We start from the raw sequence: 17,046 nt of genomic DNA on the forward strand, positions 1-17,046 counted from the left end.
TGGTCCACCTAGGAGTTTTCCTAGGTGTTTTGACTCAGATCAAATCCCCAAATACCTTGGCTGACATGATGCAGGAGGAACGCAGGAGCATGTGAAATCACAGGAGCTGAAGCTTAGCTGAGGGACAGTAACTTGTTAGGATGTGCCCACTTAGTCATCTGCAATAACCTGTCCACTCATTTAATCTGCTCAAGCAAACGGAGACAAATTGGACTCAGCCTACATGGAAGAAAACAGAGTTCATGAATGACTTGAAAACTAATTACAGATCTCTAGATTTTACTAGCAGGGAAAGCAAAAAGACAAAAAGAAAAATTGAGTCCTATAGTTATACAACACAAAATTACAAAGTTCCTCAGCTAAATATCATACTGTGAAGATGAAGAAACAGCAAGCACCAGCAAGCAAAACTGAAGGTGATGGTGGGTCAGCACAGTACTGCCTGGAGGTTTCTCACCTAGTAAATCAGAAGTCAATCCAGCAAAGTAATGTTGTTATAGTGGTGTGAAGTGAAGAAGAAGACAGACTATGATTCATCACTGCCCTACATATAATGTAAGTTTGTCCAGCTCTGCAAAATGTATGTAAAACAGTTTCAAATCACAACTATTTCCTTTTCATTTTGTCCAGATTATGCAGTACACTGAAGCAGTGAGGAATGTGTTTCTGGACACAAATCTATGATGCACAAATGTTTTTGCTAAACAAACACACTAAAGCAGGACAGCAACAATCTTTCATTTCCTCAGTAAATTTTAGGGAGTTTTCGTGCCAGAAAAGCAAAGTAAAAAATAGAAAGGGCCAGAACACCTGACTAGCACAACGTAGCATCTGGTTCCTATCTTAAATATCCTGATGTTAGATGGTATGTAATGCCCATCACAACAGAAGTTAAAATCATTTCCAAAATGTATACAAATAGCACATTACCTCTGACACATATTTAACATGGACATGCACCTCCTAACATCCTGTAGAAAGGTTTGCTATGATTTCTCTGCCCTAGAATGAATTCAAATACTTGAGTAAGAAGCAGGGTCATCATCTTAGCAAAGCTGGCTCTGGGTTACACTTCTTGATCTTAGCACTGAAGTTGAAAATCCAGCTTATGCAAAAACATTTCTCAGTATTTGACTCTATGCAGCTGTTTCACTCCTGATAAATGGTTAAGGCATCGTACTGTACATGTTCCCACTTGCCACTTAGTCCTCCATTTCTGTACTGAGAAGCTCACAGTAAAGGGTCAGGATCTGTCTGGTACAGTTATAACAGTTATTACAACTTTGTGGGGGTTTTTTTGTTTGTTTGTTTTTGTCTGGGTTTGTTTTGGTTTGGTTTTTTTGGATGCTTCAAGCCTGAATAATTCTGCTTCTTCTTATGGGTTACTTACTTGTTGGTTAAGTTACCCTATAGTTGGTTGAAAACTCAGAGGAACTTTCATGCCATTCCAATTTTAAATAATCTCTTACCGCTTCATTGAAGTCCTGGAATCTTGCAAAACCTCTGGTGATGAATACACTTTTACATTCCAGATCTCCTTTAGCCAGGAAATTGCACAGAGACAGCTAAGAGCTTTGGTGAGCAGTCAGCAAGTCAGGGAATACTAGGGAAGCCACAAATGACTGTTTGATTCTGGAAGCCTTGTGTATCTCTGGAAGTCATAAAATACAGATGGGCAATGGCTTAACAGTGAGGTCAGTCTTTGATTCATTAGCTAACAGCTGAATTTAAGCACATATATCTGAGTTTTGAGGCATGCTGCTAATTCAAGCTTAAAAGCAAGGGAGGAGTTTTACCCTGTGCTGTGAGTTTCTTTGGAGCTGTACAGAATCATGTCTTTAGCTTAGGTTTTGTATGTTCTCTCAATAATCTTAATAGTTTGGGTTTTGGAAAAATATTACTAGGCAGTGATAATCTGAGGTAAAAAACATATTTAAACGGTGTAAGCTCTTCCTTGTGGGTGAAGGTATAAAAGTCAAACACACTGGGTCAGTCACTGGAGCTATAAGAATTCACACCACAGGCTGACCATTTATGTGTAAATCCCACATTTTGCAATAATCTGTGGAGATGAGTGCCATAACAGAAGAGCCTGTTTCCAGATGTTAAAAACAGTCCTGATGTGCTCCAAAACCAGGAATTTGGTTCAGAATTTTGTCTTTCAATCTCCCAATTGCAGTCACAGCTATGGTTCCCTACATCAAACTTCCCTCTGCCTGCAGTCTAAAAAAGACCTATCCCTGCCTTTCCCTATTCTTCTCCAGCTGTATCAAGAAACATCTACTCATTCCTACTTCCTCTCCTTTCCCCTTCCAGCCTTATTTAATCATTCACCTCACTTTGAAAGTCCCTTTCCTCCCTGATCCCACCAGCCAACCTAAGGCTGAATGTGAATACAGTCTAGACACTCTTTTAGGGATCTATGACCCATCTTGACTGGAAATTATGCCAGAATGGTTAGGGTAGGAAGGGACCTTAAAGACCCATGGGCAGGGATACCTTCCACTAGACCAGGTCGCTCAGAGCCCCATCCAACCTGGCCTCAAACACTTCCAAAGGATGGGGCATTCACTGCTTCTCTGGGCATCCCATTCCAGTGCTTCACCACTTTTGTAGTGAAGAATCACGGCAGCAGCCCTGATTTACAAAACACAGGCAGCAGCAGACAAAGAACGAGGCTCCCAGGGAGAGCAAGAGGGGCACTGCTGACAGGGAGGGGAGGGAAGGGGGAGGTCGTAAACACTCTTCATTCACTGGGGCCTTTGGAGCATGAAGGAATTGCTGCCAATGAAGGAAGTGTGGAAAGTAGCATAGTAATGGCAGGCAGGCAAACATCTAAGGCACATGAGAGCCTGGCTCCCAAGTGACAGAATACCTGCAGAAATCTCTGAACAATCTATGGCTGCTGGCTCTCGTTCAGCCAGCAGTACAAGGTCCTGGCCTGTGATACTGTGTGGCACAGCCCTCTTAGAACTGTCTGGGTGACCGTCCTGGACTCAGGTGTGAACTGGTTCTCTGCACTGTCCCAGAACCATGACTCTAATTTTCTCTCCTTAATATAAAGAAATCAGAAAAAAAACCCCTCAATACTGCCCAAAATGTAAATTTGCTACCTAGAACAGATTTCCCAGCAGACAAGTCTATGACAGGTTTTCCTTCCAGGATTCAGCTTACAGAATTGCAATGGTTTTATAACAAACACTCAGAATCACTTTTCCATTCATTTTATTGTGGTTTATGATGAGAAGAATCCTCCTCTGTGAGAATGTGGAAGAACACAGTAAAAATACATTTATGCATTTCTTGGGCTCAACAACTCCTGCTGAACCAGTAAGGAAACAAGAACAGACTACTGAAACTTAAATCAATCTAAATTATTCTGAACTATGCTATTTTTTTTCCTTTTACCTATAAGTGGGGAGAAATAAAAAAGAAAGCATAACATCAAGGGGACAGAACTCTGGAAGTGTGGAAAAAGAAGAGTGCGCTAAATTTACCTTTCATTAGGAACTCCTCAAGTTTATTGGGCTACCATACAAGGAAAGTAACAATAAAGATAATTTTAAAATCAATTAGCTTTTCCTCTCTCTATTGACTTTTTAAAGAATGCCTCTTGAGAGTTTTCACTTTCAGTGTCAGGGCTTAAAAACATAGCTAGGTAATGCAAAAGACAGTCTGAATGAGACATCAGACGGAGACTACTAATCCAGGGTTATTTATTACTCAAAACCTAACAAAAGCAGCTCATTTTTCTATGCAGAAAGTCTTAGTTGCATGGGAGGGCACTGTAAACAGAGGAGGGTGAGGCTGAGAGAGATTGTAACAGCGTAATGGCACCACAAAAGTAGATTCTTTTGCTGGTTTTGCTGAGCTTATTCAAATTGAATGACTCTGAAGAGCTGATTCTGTTTTAACTGGAGCCAGTGAAAGATTTGACACACATTTCAGAGTACAAAACCAGCCCTTCAGTCATAGCACCTCTGCCAGATTTTGTTTCACACTCTGCCAAAATGTCATAGCTTGAATCACTTCAGTAGCTTGGGCCATTTAAAACTGGACTGAATAAAACCCTGGAGAATAAACTGCAGAGAGGAAGCTTCCCCTGCTCTTTCCCTTATCTCTGCTCTTCTGCCTCACTTGGTTACATGAATAGCAACCAAAAACTGCAGAGCCCTGACAGACATGGTGTCTCTGGGCATTTTGGATGTTTCACAAGCAAGCTTTGAAAACGTGAAACCTCTGTCCTTCAGTTCTACCCATTTGCATTGTGTCCAAGAGGACCTAAGTGGATCATAACAGAAAGATTATAGAGAAGCTGACTTCAAATGTTTTGGAAAAACTGCATTGAATTTGAGATTTCAGCGCAGCTTCAAACATCAGTGCAGTAAAATATTATTAAAGTGCAAAGTAAAGATCTTCAGCAACATAATCTGAACTGACCTGGAGCAGACAAAATATCATAGAAACAGCAAGATAATTCAAGTTATTAAACTCATCAAAAAGCTGGAGAGATGGAACACCCATTTTGCAGGGTAGAGAGTGACTTTGACAGTTAACCCAATAGAGGGAGCTATACAAGCTCAGGGGCAATTTGGCTGAGGACAGTGACACTAATAATTTCATTGTACTGGTTGGTCACACTATAACCAGAGTTACACGAGAGATATAGATCACAACAAGCCTGCCAAGAGAGCTGGCCCTGCAGAATTCCTTTGATATGATGTACATCTCAGTGCTGTCCAAATTGCTGATGAGTCATGGATTGTTCTGCAGGACACAGGAAAGCTTAATAAATTATTTAATGCATAATCCTTTCCTATTGATTCCTTGTAGATACCTGCAGAAACTGCTAAATAACAACACACAACCCCCTGAGCTTTTTCAGTGGCTGCCTCAGCATACCACATAGTCTTACAAAACTGCCAGGATAAAACTGAGGTTTCAGGAACATACCAACCTCTAGCTTCACATTCCTGTCAAGCTGCCTCTGCAATCAAGTTGCACTGGCTGTAATTGGCCATAAGATCTCTGATGAGGTTTCTATCCTGAATCTCACCATCTTGTTTCAGTTTGTTAATTAACAGTTTTTGGGATGGCTATTTTGCCTTTCTTTTTACCACATTTTCTGGGATATGCAGAGATTCTCATCAAATTATTACTGACTTAGCAAGTAATTAACTTCATCAGCATAAATTAAGCACCAAACCATCCTAGGAGCTGTATTGCAGATGGGGAAATTAGGTAAGAGCTCAATCCGTTGCCTCAGGCTCTGCAGCAAAACTGCTGCAATAATGCTTTTTGAATTCAAGAGTTCCTACTTCCCATTTCTGCTCTCAGACGAAATCAATCCTTTAAGCTGCCTCTGAAAGCTTCCAATTGCAACAAATATAAACCTTGTAGAAGGGATGTGGGCCTGCAGTCATACAGAGAACTAATCTTCAGCAGGCAGGGAAGAACTATAGGGAAGAAACATTTAATATTGCCATTTGCAATTGGCAGCCTCTGTCCACAGGCTTTACAAGAGAGCAGCCCTGCAGGAAACTGTGATCCTGAAACTGGTTCTCTGGTGACAGTGGCCTTTATCACACACAGAGATGAAGGTGCAAATGGCTGTCTAGAGAAAAAGGGTCTAGAGGTCCAAGGTAAAAAATTTTCAAAAAACATTGCAGAAAGTGAGTTAACTGCTGATGTATGCAGACTGTGAAAGAGAAGGGCAAAGCTACTTGCTGAAGGGAAACCAGGTTTGGGAACATTTAAACTTCCGGATGGTCAATGCTCTGTTGTGAAATCTGTGTATTGAGGATTCCTTATTTTGCCTGTGTGGCTAGATTTCTGGGAAGAGCACTTTCCATAAAACCATATTCAAGAAGCCAATGCTGAAGTAATTATTTTCCCCCTTTAGTTTACAAGTGGTTACAAAACAATGAAGCTCTCAGTTCTTTACGCTTCGCAGGGGAGAATGTACAAAGAGCTGCTTAATCTCTTTCAGTTCAGCTCTTTAATTCTCATGGGTATCCAGTTGCAGGTATCTGTATCAGTCCCTGAGTTCTCAGCTGGGCATCAAACTGTTGGCTCTTGTTTTAACATGCTGTTTCAGAGCCAACCAGGTTTCAGCATGAACATGTGAGGGCTGCTGTGCCTGAGCCCGTTTGACGTTGGCAGGGGAGCAGTATCACAAATCCAGCAGTGCTCGCTCTGGTGAGGAAATGCCAAGTAAGGACTTTCACAGTGCCAGGCTAATCTTAACGCTGACGTTTGCCATCCAGAAGGAAGCAAGCTGTACAACTAAAAGAGGCACGTCACCAAGGAAGATTTGAATGCTTCCTGATTGGTTTCCCAAATATTTATGTCATTTGCTTCTAACTGAGGCTAGCTTGCAATTCAAGTATTAGATGGTTTTCTCAAGTGCAAACTGCAATTAAGGAATCAGAAGGCAAGATGCAAACCATACTACAGGATCAGCTAAGAAAAAATGGTGAAACCAGACAAATCAATTTTCAATTTATTTCCTCTCATTATTGCTAGACAGTCTCAAATGCAAAGTGAAAAAAAACCCCATAAATATATTTATAGCTAATGTAATAAATTAACACCTGTATGCTATATTAATGCATGAAATTTGCTAAATTAAAATGCTAAACTAAAATACTATATTTGGATCAGTCACTTAGCAACAGCTGCATCAGTTTAAGACATTTCCATTCTGCAGCTGTTAGCTGGTACCTCAGGCTGGAGCTCCCATAGAATCACAGAATGGTTTGACTTGGAAGTGACCTTAAAGCTCATCTTGTTCCAGCCCCCTACCATGGGCAGGGACACCTTCTACTAGACCAAGAGCTCAAGACTTGGTCTAGTAGTCACACCAGGTTACTAGACCAGGCCCCATTCAGCCTGGCTTTGAACACTTGCAGTGATGGGGCCGCCACAGCTTCCTGGGCAATGTGCGATGGGTACCTCACCACCCTCACAGGGAAGAATTTCTCCCTGGTATCTAATCTAATCTAATCTAAAATTTCTCCCTGGTATCTAATCTAATCTACACCCTCTTTCAGTTTAAAGCCATTTTCTCTTGTCCTCTGACTTCATGCCCTTGTCAAAAGTCCCTCTCCAGCTCTCTTGTAGCCCCTTTAGGCCTTGGAAGGTGCCCCTCCAGGAGACTGGAAGGTCTTCCCAGAGCCTTCTCTCCTCCAGGCTGAACAACCCCAACTCTCTCAGCCCATCTCCAGAGCAGAGGTGCTCCAGCCTCCTGATAATTTTTGCAGCACTAGTCAGATCCATATCCCCTCCATGCTGAAGACCCCAGAGCTGGATTCAATACTCCAGGTGGGGTTTCACTAGAGCAGAGGGGCAGAATCCCCTCCCTCGCCCTGCTGCCTGCACTGCTTAGGATACAGCCCAGGACACAGCTGAGCTGTGAGTATTGTTGGGTCATGTCCAGCCTCTTATCCACAGCACTCCCAAGTCTTCTCAGAGCTGCAATCAATCCATTCATTCTCCAGTCTGTATTGATACCAGGAGCTGCCCAATTCACATGAAGAATCTTGCACTTGGCCTTTTTTAACCTCATGAAGCTCCCACAGACCCACTTCTCAAGCTTGTCCAGGTTCCTCTGGATACCATCCCATCCTCCAGGTGCATCAGCTGCACCACACATCTTTGTGTCATCTGCAGACTTGCTGAGGGTGCCCTCATCCCTCTGCCAAAGTCAGCAGAAGGAAATGTGTGCCTGCATTTTGCCTGCTTCTCTCCAAAACCAAGAGTCTTAATTCAGATGCATATTTATCATCTATCTACTGGTTTGGTTTTGTCATCAGGCAGAAGCCTCAGCACCTGCTCATTCTGACAGCTGTGAGGTGAGGCAGTACCCCACACCAGAGGGGCAGAACAAGCAGACACATCTTAAACTGCCACAGCAATAATCACCAGAGTGTACTCAGCAGTGCCTGAAGCGAATATTAAAGTAGAATTGAGAAAAAGCATGAAAGCACCCAAGGAAATAATCACAAGAAAAATTGCTACAGGAATTTTGTCACAGTGAAACAAACTATTTAGAAATTACTCTGCCAAAAAGAAGGAGCATAAAGGTTAGGAGATACCCCAGGGAAAAGGGACATCTAGTCTTGGTCCAAGCTATCTTGGCTACCCAACTGCAATGCTGTGGTTATTTATTTACTTGTTTCCTGATGTGACTGTGAGTGCTGTGATGTGTGTTCAGGTCAGTGCTGCTCCCTGTGAGGCAGGTGTGCCTGGGGCACAGCTTCCAGATCACAACCCTCAGTGGATGCAGATAAAGGAATGCCTTGAGCATCATGGGTAGAATTAAGAGCAACACAGAAGCTGAACTGTGAACTCGCCAAGAAAAATTCAGAAAACAAGAAACTTTGCCATCCAGACAGAAATCTCTTGGGCTGGTGATTTTGAAGGACAATGCTTTTGAACCTATACACCTAAATTCCAATAAAATAATGCTTCAAAATTAGTATTTTCATCCTTAAAGATTCCTGCCAGAGAATGCCACCAGAATAAACAAATTCAAGAAGTTACATTCACAGAAAGATCATATCTGTGGCATGGTGCTTACATTTTCTTGTTCAAATGGATCAAAGAAATGTCTCTCTGAGACCTGCAGCGTCTCCAGCTTCACTGAATGCCCTTGGGCAGGGCATAGTGGTGTGTCTGGAGCAATGGGGTACCAGGTATCACCAGATATCATATGCTATTCATCAGGCTGGAACTCCCTCAAGCACAGGGATGCTTTCTCCCATGCTTTCCTTTGGCAAGAAAATCTACACAAAATCCACAAGAACAGCACTGCAGCCTCTATAACAAAATTTAAGATAAGCATGGTGCCATCATGCTCAGCCACAAAGAAGCAATTGGTATGCTGGAAATCCTGCTTGTTTTATTAATCATCCTAATTTTTCATTCTGTTGTCTTTCTTCATGAACAGAAAAAGACAGCAAACAGCTAGCCTGTTTCTTCTGCTCTTAGCCTGTGTATAATCTGCACAGTCACCAGGGATGCCACAATTTTTGGGTGATGCATTTCAGTTTTAAAAACTAAGCAGACAAAACATGCACCCAGCCTAGGCAGTAAGTCATTAAAATCCCATTAAATGTCCATACATGAAAATCATACCTGGATCACATCTTATACAGACCAAGTTCAAGGCCTCCATCTGATGTTTTTATCAGCACCCACAATGGCAAGGCCATGGCTTGTAGGCAGCACCATAACAATAATTATGAGTAATCATTTCCAGCCTAAATGATCCAGTAATAATTTGCCAAGCCTGAACTCACAGCTCCAGCATGACACACACAACATCCAAACCACCCACTGGTACGGCAAAGAGCAGGAATTACTGTGCTTATTTATTTATTTCCACTGGGAGCAGCACATCCTCTTGTAGAAATGGAGGAAAACCATCCAACATTGCAGATACATGACTAATCTCTGTAACAAACAGGCACTGAAATACACCCAGGAAAACAACCTAATAAGCTGAGTGGGCCAAATCCTCCTCTGCTCAGTATCCTTGATAGTCATTTATGTCATGCCAGGGAGTAAGATAACAAGAGTTTATTGCCTGTTTTGCCCACACTATGTACATATACAAATTAGAGCTATTAAAAAAAATTATTTTCAGCTTATATGCTACTATATTCAACCACTAGTAAGTCCACTTCAGCTTTTGTTAGCCTAGGAAGGAATTGCATGTGGTTCCTTCCTACTAATGGAGCTAAATTTCTTTCAGCAGATGGTCTTCAGGCTTAATAAGTAAATCTAGAACTGAAGATTTGTGTTGAAACATGAAAAAGAACTAAGCAGGTTGCTATCATTAAACAAATTCCAATCAGAGATGGCCAGTGCCTATATCTTTTCCTGGTTTTCTTTCCCAAACCGTGGAAGGTAATGTGATGGCTGAGAAAATCACAAAAACAGCAGGTTACAAGGCTTACTTCATGAGGGAAAATAAACTGAAATGCATTACCTTAAGTGCTTTTAAAAAATAAATCAGCTCACCAAGCAACCCAAATCCTCAAAACCTTTATAGGAAGTTCTCTACTTCCAAAGTGTTCCCCTTCTCCAACCTTCTAGGTCTGTTTTGGTTTGGTTTTTTTAACAGCACAATTATTTGAAGGTACCCAGCATGAGCAGAAATGCAGCTGAAATCATTGCTTTGCAAAGTGTGAGGAATGAGAGATTTCCCTTTCAAGCCCACTCTGCAAACTACTTCCAAAACCAGTTGAGTCTTGGTCTACTTTATAAAATAGTATAAAAAAGATGTTTTGTAGGTTTGCAGGCAGTACACAGAGCAGAATTTGCACTTGCCCAGGACTTACCAGCAGACCATGTCAAGCACACAGTCACAGACAATTTTATATACCCAAATAAGCCAAAAACCTCTGTGCACAGCCTACACACATGCAGTGACAGCTGCTAGTTGTCAACCCAGACAGAGCTTGGCAAAATCAGAGTAGGGTTCACCCCTTTTGCTGTTTACCTGCATATTTTCCATGAGTCTTTCCTTAATGACCTGTTAGTTTAACATAGACAATATGGCACAAAACAACCAGTTTAACGCCCTCACAGGATGCAATCGTGCAAAATCCCAAATAAGTGGGAAACTTTGACCTCACCTGTTTATGTTACCTTTCTTGCCCTAATCCTCACTTTCGCCTGTTTAGCTCAGTTATCTTTGTGGCAACACACCAACTACTTCACTGAAGTTTCAAGAGATCCCATTTTCCTTGTCAAAAATCAGTTATTTCACAAAATAAAGATACTCTTGTTGTGATACTATCTATTTTGGTTAACTCCTTTTACTTCTTACCTGATCTCCACTTGTTTCTAAATTCTCCAGATTTGTTGTCAAGCCTCTGCTTCCATCAAGGCCAGATTAGTTCTCCTGAGAGGCTTACAGGCTGAGCTGCAGTTTGCTGGTTGCTCTGCAAAACGGCCAATGAAGAAATAGCACACTTGAGACCTCTGCTCCACAGAGATTTGGGCTTTCTTTAAACTAATTTGCCTTTTTGCTTGCAATGCAATTCCAAACAAAGCATTATATAGCAATGAAGTCATAATGTCAAAGTGTTATTTACACTTTGATTGCAAGGGAACTGTTTTGTTAGCTATGCCCACTATTTTTGTTTGCTGTGGTGTCACCTTCTGTGGCAGAGAGGAACGTCATTAGGAACATCTAGAGCAGCACTTCTCCCTTGTCTAACAAAGTAATCATACTAAGTGTGATCACTGGTACTTACTGCAGATCAAGAGAAGGCAGCTGATGAAACCGAAGTTTGTCTGAGCACATGAGATGACTTTTCTTATTATTCCAATTGGAATGGAAGGTTTTGATCCTGCAATTCATCCACATGCCTGCAATCTGAGCCAAATTCTCCTGTCAGTCACACATTTGCCACACAGTCCTTCCAGGTGTAAGTCTACAGACTTCCATGCAATCAAATCACAACATATTTAGTCTCCTGTTATCTATTTTTTCTTTTCACCAAATCTTTTATCCAGGCTTCTAGGATGCTGCAGAAAGCAAAGCGTATCACAAAACCTCCCTGTATTAAACATACCAAATAAGTTTAAAGCAGAAAGGTGAGACACAGCTGCCAAAGAATGCACTGACCTCCAAGAGAGACCCAAAGAAAGCTGGAGCAGAACGATGGCTGGCATCCACAGAGACTGAGCTCCTCAGACAAGTTGCCTGACCTGAGAAAGCCCAGTTCCCACAGCTCACTCAGAGGGGACTGCTGGATGAAGAACAAGACAGACAGACTGTCCCTGACAGCCTGCCTGCCTGCCTGAGGCAAGAAGTGACACTCACTGAAGCATTTTCAAGGAAGACAATTCTACCTGGTTCATGTGCTACAAAACCAAGCAGCTTATCTAATACTGTAAGAAATGCATGGATGCCAGAAACTTTCACAGTCACTACTGCATGCCCAAGTCACTTTGAGCTCTGTGGGAAGGAAAAGAAGAATGGATGTGTTCAAAACCACAAGCACTTACAACGAAACAAAATTACAATCTCTATTGTTTGTTAACAGCACTTAGCCTGCAATATTCAGCTGGGGAGCTCTAAGCAGTAAGGCTTAAGGATTTTAAAACGTTTTATAGTACAAATTATTACTAACCATCTTTATCAGCACAAAATTTACACTTCTGTGGTGGTAGCAAAGGACAGAAGAGATTACACAAAGAGAACATGTCTCCAGTTCGAAAAAGCACACAGTCTAAAGAGACAAATCAGGGACTACACACTGCTATTTGTGCTCCCAGCTCCAAAGCTCATACATCTCAGTTTTTCAAATGCAGTCCAAGATAGAAGTAACTGAAAACTCTGGGTTTCTAACAGCTATTCCGTGTTGTGACTGCAAAGCCTTGGAATCCTTGCCTAGGGCTTCCAGGCTCTACCTCCATACAAACAATACACAATGTTAATTAAACGCACAAAAAGGAGACTGAAAGAACACTCCTGAAATTTGCAAATCTAAGCATTTGAAGGCTGCAAAATGCCAAAGTGAACGTAAGCTGCATCACCTTAATTATTGCCCTTTGAATATATCCCTTATGGTGGATTTTAATTACCTGAGTTGGTGCTGTTTTTCCACAGGTCCCAGCTTCCTCATTTGGTTCAAAAAAGAACACTCACTCAAGAGGAGATTGATGTCATTTGTCTTTAGGCACCAAGTTTATGCAATCTGAGTCTTAAGTAAGCTGAGTCTTCTTTGGAAATACAGAGCTTACCACAATGAACTTACAAAACCATAATTCAGTTATCTCATAGATATGTCAGTAATCCACCTTTTAAAGCAACAGCAGCTCAATTCCTTTTTCCCCCCTAATTTCTTGCATGTTCCAAAGTTTTATTCACTGTAAACTGGCCAAAACTGAAGAGGGAAAATATTAATTTATTCTATAATTTTCTATGATTTTCATCATGATAGAACCTCAGCATTTCTTTCTTATTTTTATATTATCCTAGAAGATGGAGGAGTTAATCTCTCCAGTCCTATAGGGAACATCTCTTGCTCAGTCTCAGTTTCTCACTTCCCATACATCCTGTCATTTCTGTTTTGTTGGTCCAATATATTTGTCCCCACACACATCAAACTGTTTAGGCAAATCTTTTTCTACTCCCCCACAGCCAATCCAACACCTTCATAAGGCCAGTCCTAGTTTCCTGTTTATGTCCCCTCTCTCCCATCATCTCATCGAGCCTCTGTCATTCTCCCACCCACTGTTTTATTTTATTGTTGAAGTTTAGCACAATTCCCCAGAACATAAGAAGTGAGATTCTTTTTTAAAGGCTCCTGACTTGGCCAAATTTAGGTCAATTTTCACAGGCACAAGAAGTGCAGACCTGACACATAACCCGTCCTCTTGCCAAACAAAAAAAAAAAACAAAAAAACCAAACCAAAAAAAAAAAAAAAAAAAAAACAAAAAACAAAAAACAAAAAACAAAAAAAAACAAAAAAAAAAAAAAAAAAAAAAGAAAAAATAAAGAAACAACCCAAAATCCAACAAATGAACAAAAAACCTATACCACAAAAGCATCTGGGCTTCTAAGATATTTTAACACGGAAAACCAACTTATTCTTCTCTTATCATACTGGGAAATGACTAACAATCTCTGGCTGAAATTTCAGGGGGAGGTAGGGATGAGTCAGCCCAAAACAGACCCCTGGCTGAAAAGCATCAGAGTTAATTAAAACTAAATGGTCTCAAACAGAGGCCCCATTACAAGTCATTAAAGGAAATAGATTATTTTTTTGCAAGTTATGCTTTTTTGTGGCCTCAATATAAGTTGTGATTACCCTGGTAAGATATCAGTCACAATTCTGAAGAAGTTTGAGTTATGGTCTACTGACTCTTAATATCAGTTCAGTAGATTTATCTCAGATTGTAAACACTGAGGGAATTAGGTTTTTGCACATTCTTATTAAATGCTTCACCCAATGGGATCCATGCAGCAAATTGGTATGTTTTGAATAGTTTTGTTTTAAATGCATTGCATTCTTTAGTGTACAAAGGCTACCTTTTTTTTTCCTCCGTTCTCCCTTTTCATTAGAACCAGTAGGATTCAATTTCCTTGTAGTATTACCAAGTCTAGTTCCCTGGCTCATCTAAGTGTGTGCCTTGAAATCTTAAGCATTTATTGTCCTTGTTATTGGTGGTTTACCAGTTGGAGATTATGGAATTGGTCTGGAGTGAGCATGTTTGCAAACACTGAAGCAGAATCCTACATAATCAAGATTTCTTTTAAGCCCTAGCTCATTAAGAAAGGCTCAGGCTCTTTTTAAGGTACATTTACTTCTGAAAGCAAACATATGTCTTTCTCACTTTTCTGACCTTCAGTTTCAGTTTTGCCCTTATATGCAAGTCAGTTTTCCCCTGTGCAATTTGGGTCCAAATTCCCTTTTCAGAGATTGGGCTGGAGATTCTGCTGAGAGCAGACTGGGAGACACATTGCATTTCTGAAATCATCTGTTTGGTCCTCAGCTCAATTAAAACTCCTCTTACTGTTTAAATTTATTGTTTAGACAAACTGTGCAGGGTCAGTGGTGCTCTGGCACAGCCTAATGAACCCTGATGTAACTGGTAACTTACCTTTGGCTTTTCTTTAAAATTACTTCCCAGGTTTCTTGGAGGTTGTTGTATTTTAGCAAGGAGAAGTATTATTGACAGTAAATGAGCCCGCACATTTTTCACCTGTGATTCTCAGAACATAACTGATAACATGACTGGAAAGGAATCCTTGAATCATGAATTTGTGTTCTCTGCTACTACAAGCATGGCAATCAAAGCTGAAAATAAATGTGTTTGGTTTCTGGCTTAGCAATGATTGCCTACTTCACATTTCACACATCTTTCCATTTGTTCTTGTGTTAATATTGTTTTTTACATTGACATCTCTCTGCGGAGCTTTAGCTTCTTCCACGTATTCTGAAACAGCAACAAGAGACATTTCAAGATTTCATTTGCCTTTATCTAGGCACATCTTACAGCTGATCCACAGTACACTGGTAGCTAGCAACTGAATCCAGATGTTTTACCTCTACTCTTTCTGCAATCTCCTGTCTTCTATCAGATTTTTTTCCTTACTCTGCAGTATATGACTTCTATTACTCCAGTCCTCAAGATTATGCAGGCTTCCTACATGATGTTCCAGTTCTTCTTTGTTTTGATTTTGTCTTCCAAGTTTATGTCATTGCTAAATTTAATTAGCAAATTTTCTCTTGCCTGAAAATTAGCCCTGAAAATATTGTTAATTTAGTGCTTTTATGGTTTTTTGTTTGTATTGTATCACTGTTCTCTTGACATGCCTATAAAAACATTTCTCTTTATTAGATCTAAGTGGTTATCCAAGCAGTTAGCACAGTAGTTACTTTTTCTATAAACTTTAAAAGTGTAATTTTTCATGGTTACTTGGCCCCTAGGTGGACTGGGAAATCGTTACAGCACTTCACTCAAATTCCTCAATAATATGGTAACTAAAACTATTTCATTTGTTAAGTTCAGAAATGTTATCTACCAAGAAGACAGGCATCTGTCCATGGTTCTCAGGACTATTTTTCCCTAAGAATTCTGGCAACTCATTTCAGTCACATATTCAATTGTTTTTTGAAATCCTGCAGGCTAGAAATCAAAGAAAGTGGGAGAAAATGAGTGTTTATAATAAAACCTTCAATTCTGGGAAACCAGTGGCATTACAGAAAATTAGCAGTTGTCTATGGTTGTACACTGGCTGAATCTGACCCCAGGTGACATGGAAGTTTAGGCTTGAGAGACTTCAATGTGGCACCCTTCAACAGGTCAAAACTCATAGAAAGTTAGAATAACTGAGAAGCAGCAGGCTTGACACAGTACTTGTTTCTAAGATCTTCTGTCTCAGTGTTACCCTTCAAGTAACATCTTATTATCTGTCTTGAAGTATGATGTCTAACATCTTACTGAGGAAAAAGGGTCTCTTGATACTCAGTGCCCTCATCTCACCCTCATGAAAACTTTCAAAGCTCCATTTGATTCAGATTGGGCCCAGCATGTCCACAGCAAATAGCAAACCCACTAATCAATTTTTAGGCCCAGAGCACCTCAGTAGAAGCAGTTGAAGATAAAGAAAACCCAAGAAAATCATAGCCAGTCCTCTGAGCACAGATTGTGCTTGAAGTGGCTGGAGAGAGTATCTGTCAAGGGTGCCAATACTTGGATTTTGTGATCAAGGTTAAAACCTGGGAATCAAGAGGCTCCACATAATCCACAGCCTTCCTGTCATCTCAGCCAAGGTATTTAACAATCTGTTGATTTACTGCCCAGTAAAATGAGCAATGTTTCACTGCATCTTGTAATAGTGCTGTGAAACACGCTTTTTAATGCTCAGGCAATATTCCGATATCACTGTGATTTCTAATTAATTGTATTACATGAGGGATAGAGATCCCATCTGAGATGTGACTGCATGCCACTCGGCAATGCTGATCCATACACCCAAGTGTTGACAGGGACAGGTGACAAGTAGAAGGCTGCAGACAGGCTCAGCTGGATTCAAAACAAGTCCACAACACATGGTTATGCAGTAAGGATTAGACTGCACATCTCTTGACTAGCATGCATGCTTTGCTACCAGATGACCTCATCTCTCACAGATGAGTTATGATTTCTTTATGGAAGGAATACCACTCAATGCTTCTTCTTATGCTGCAAAAAAATTAACAGATTTGAATATAAAATATAAGCAAAATAATCCCCCATAGAAAAAAATACTATATCTGCTTGAGTGAATTGAAAGAAACCCAGTTGTGTTAATAAAGCTTTGATCTTAATAAACTTTCAAAGCAATTATGTGAATGCAATGATAAACAGGCATGACATGTCTCCTAGTAGTAGAAGCAGCAACTTCACTAGTCACTCACTCAAAATTATCTTCCTGTCTGACACTGAAGTTCTCCTTTGCTTCAGCCTCATGGCATCAGGAGCAGACAATGAACAAACACACCTTATCAACAGCAACTCCAGCAAAGACAAGCTTA

General features: G+C 40.6%; 1 long non-coding RNA gene across 1 annotated transcript; it reads right to left on the reverse strand.

Moving 5' to 3' along the window:
- Positions 1–1,468: 1,468 nt before the first annotated feature.
- Positions 1,469–11,424, reverse strand: LOC131554938 (uncharacterized). Its single transcript, XR_009274481.1, has 3 exons — positions 11,268–11,424; positions 10,838–10,952; positions 1,469–1,651 (listed from the first exon to the last, which is right to left on the reverse strand). It is a non-coding gene; the product is annotated as an uncharacterized LOC131554938 (long non-coding RNA).
- Positions 11,425–17,046: the final 5,622 nt, after the last annotated feature.

This window comes from Ammospiza caudacuta, chromosome 2, assembly GCF_027887145.1.
Source record: "Ammospiza caudacuta isolate bAmmCau1 chromosome 2, bAmmCau1.pri, whole genome shotgun sequence".
NCBI classification, from domain to species: domain Eukaryota; kingdom Metazoa; phylum Chordata; class Aves; order Passeriformes; family Passerellidae; genus Ammospiza; species Ammospiza caudacuta.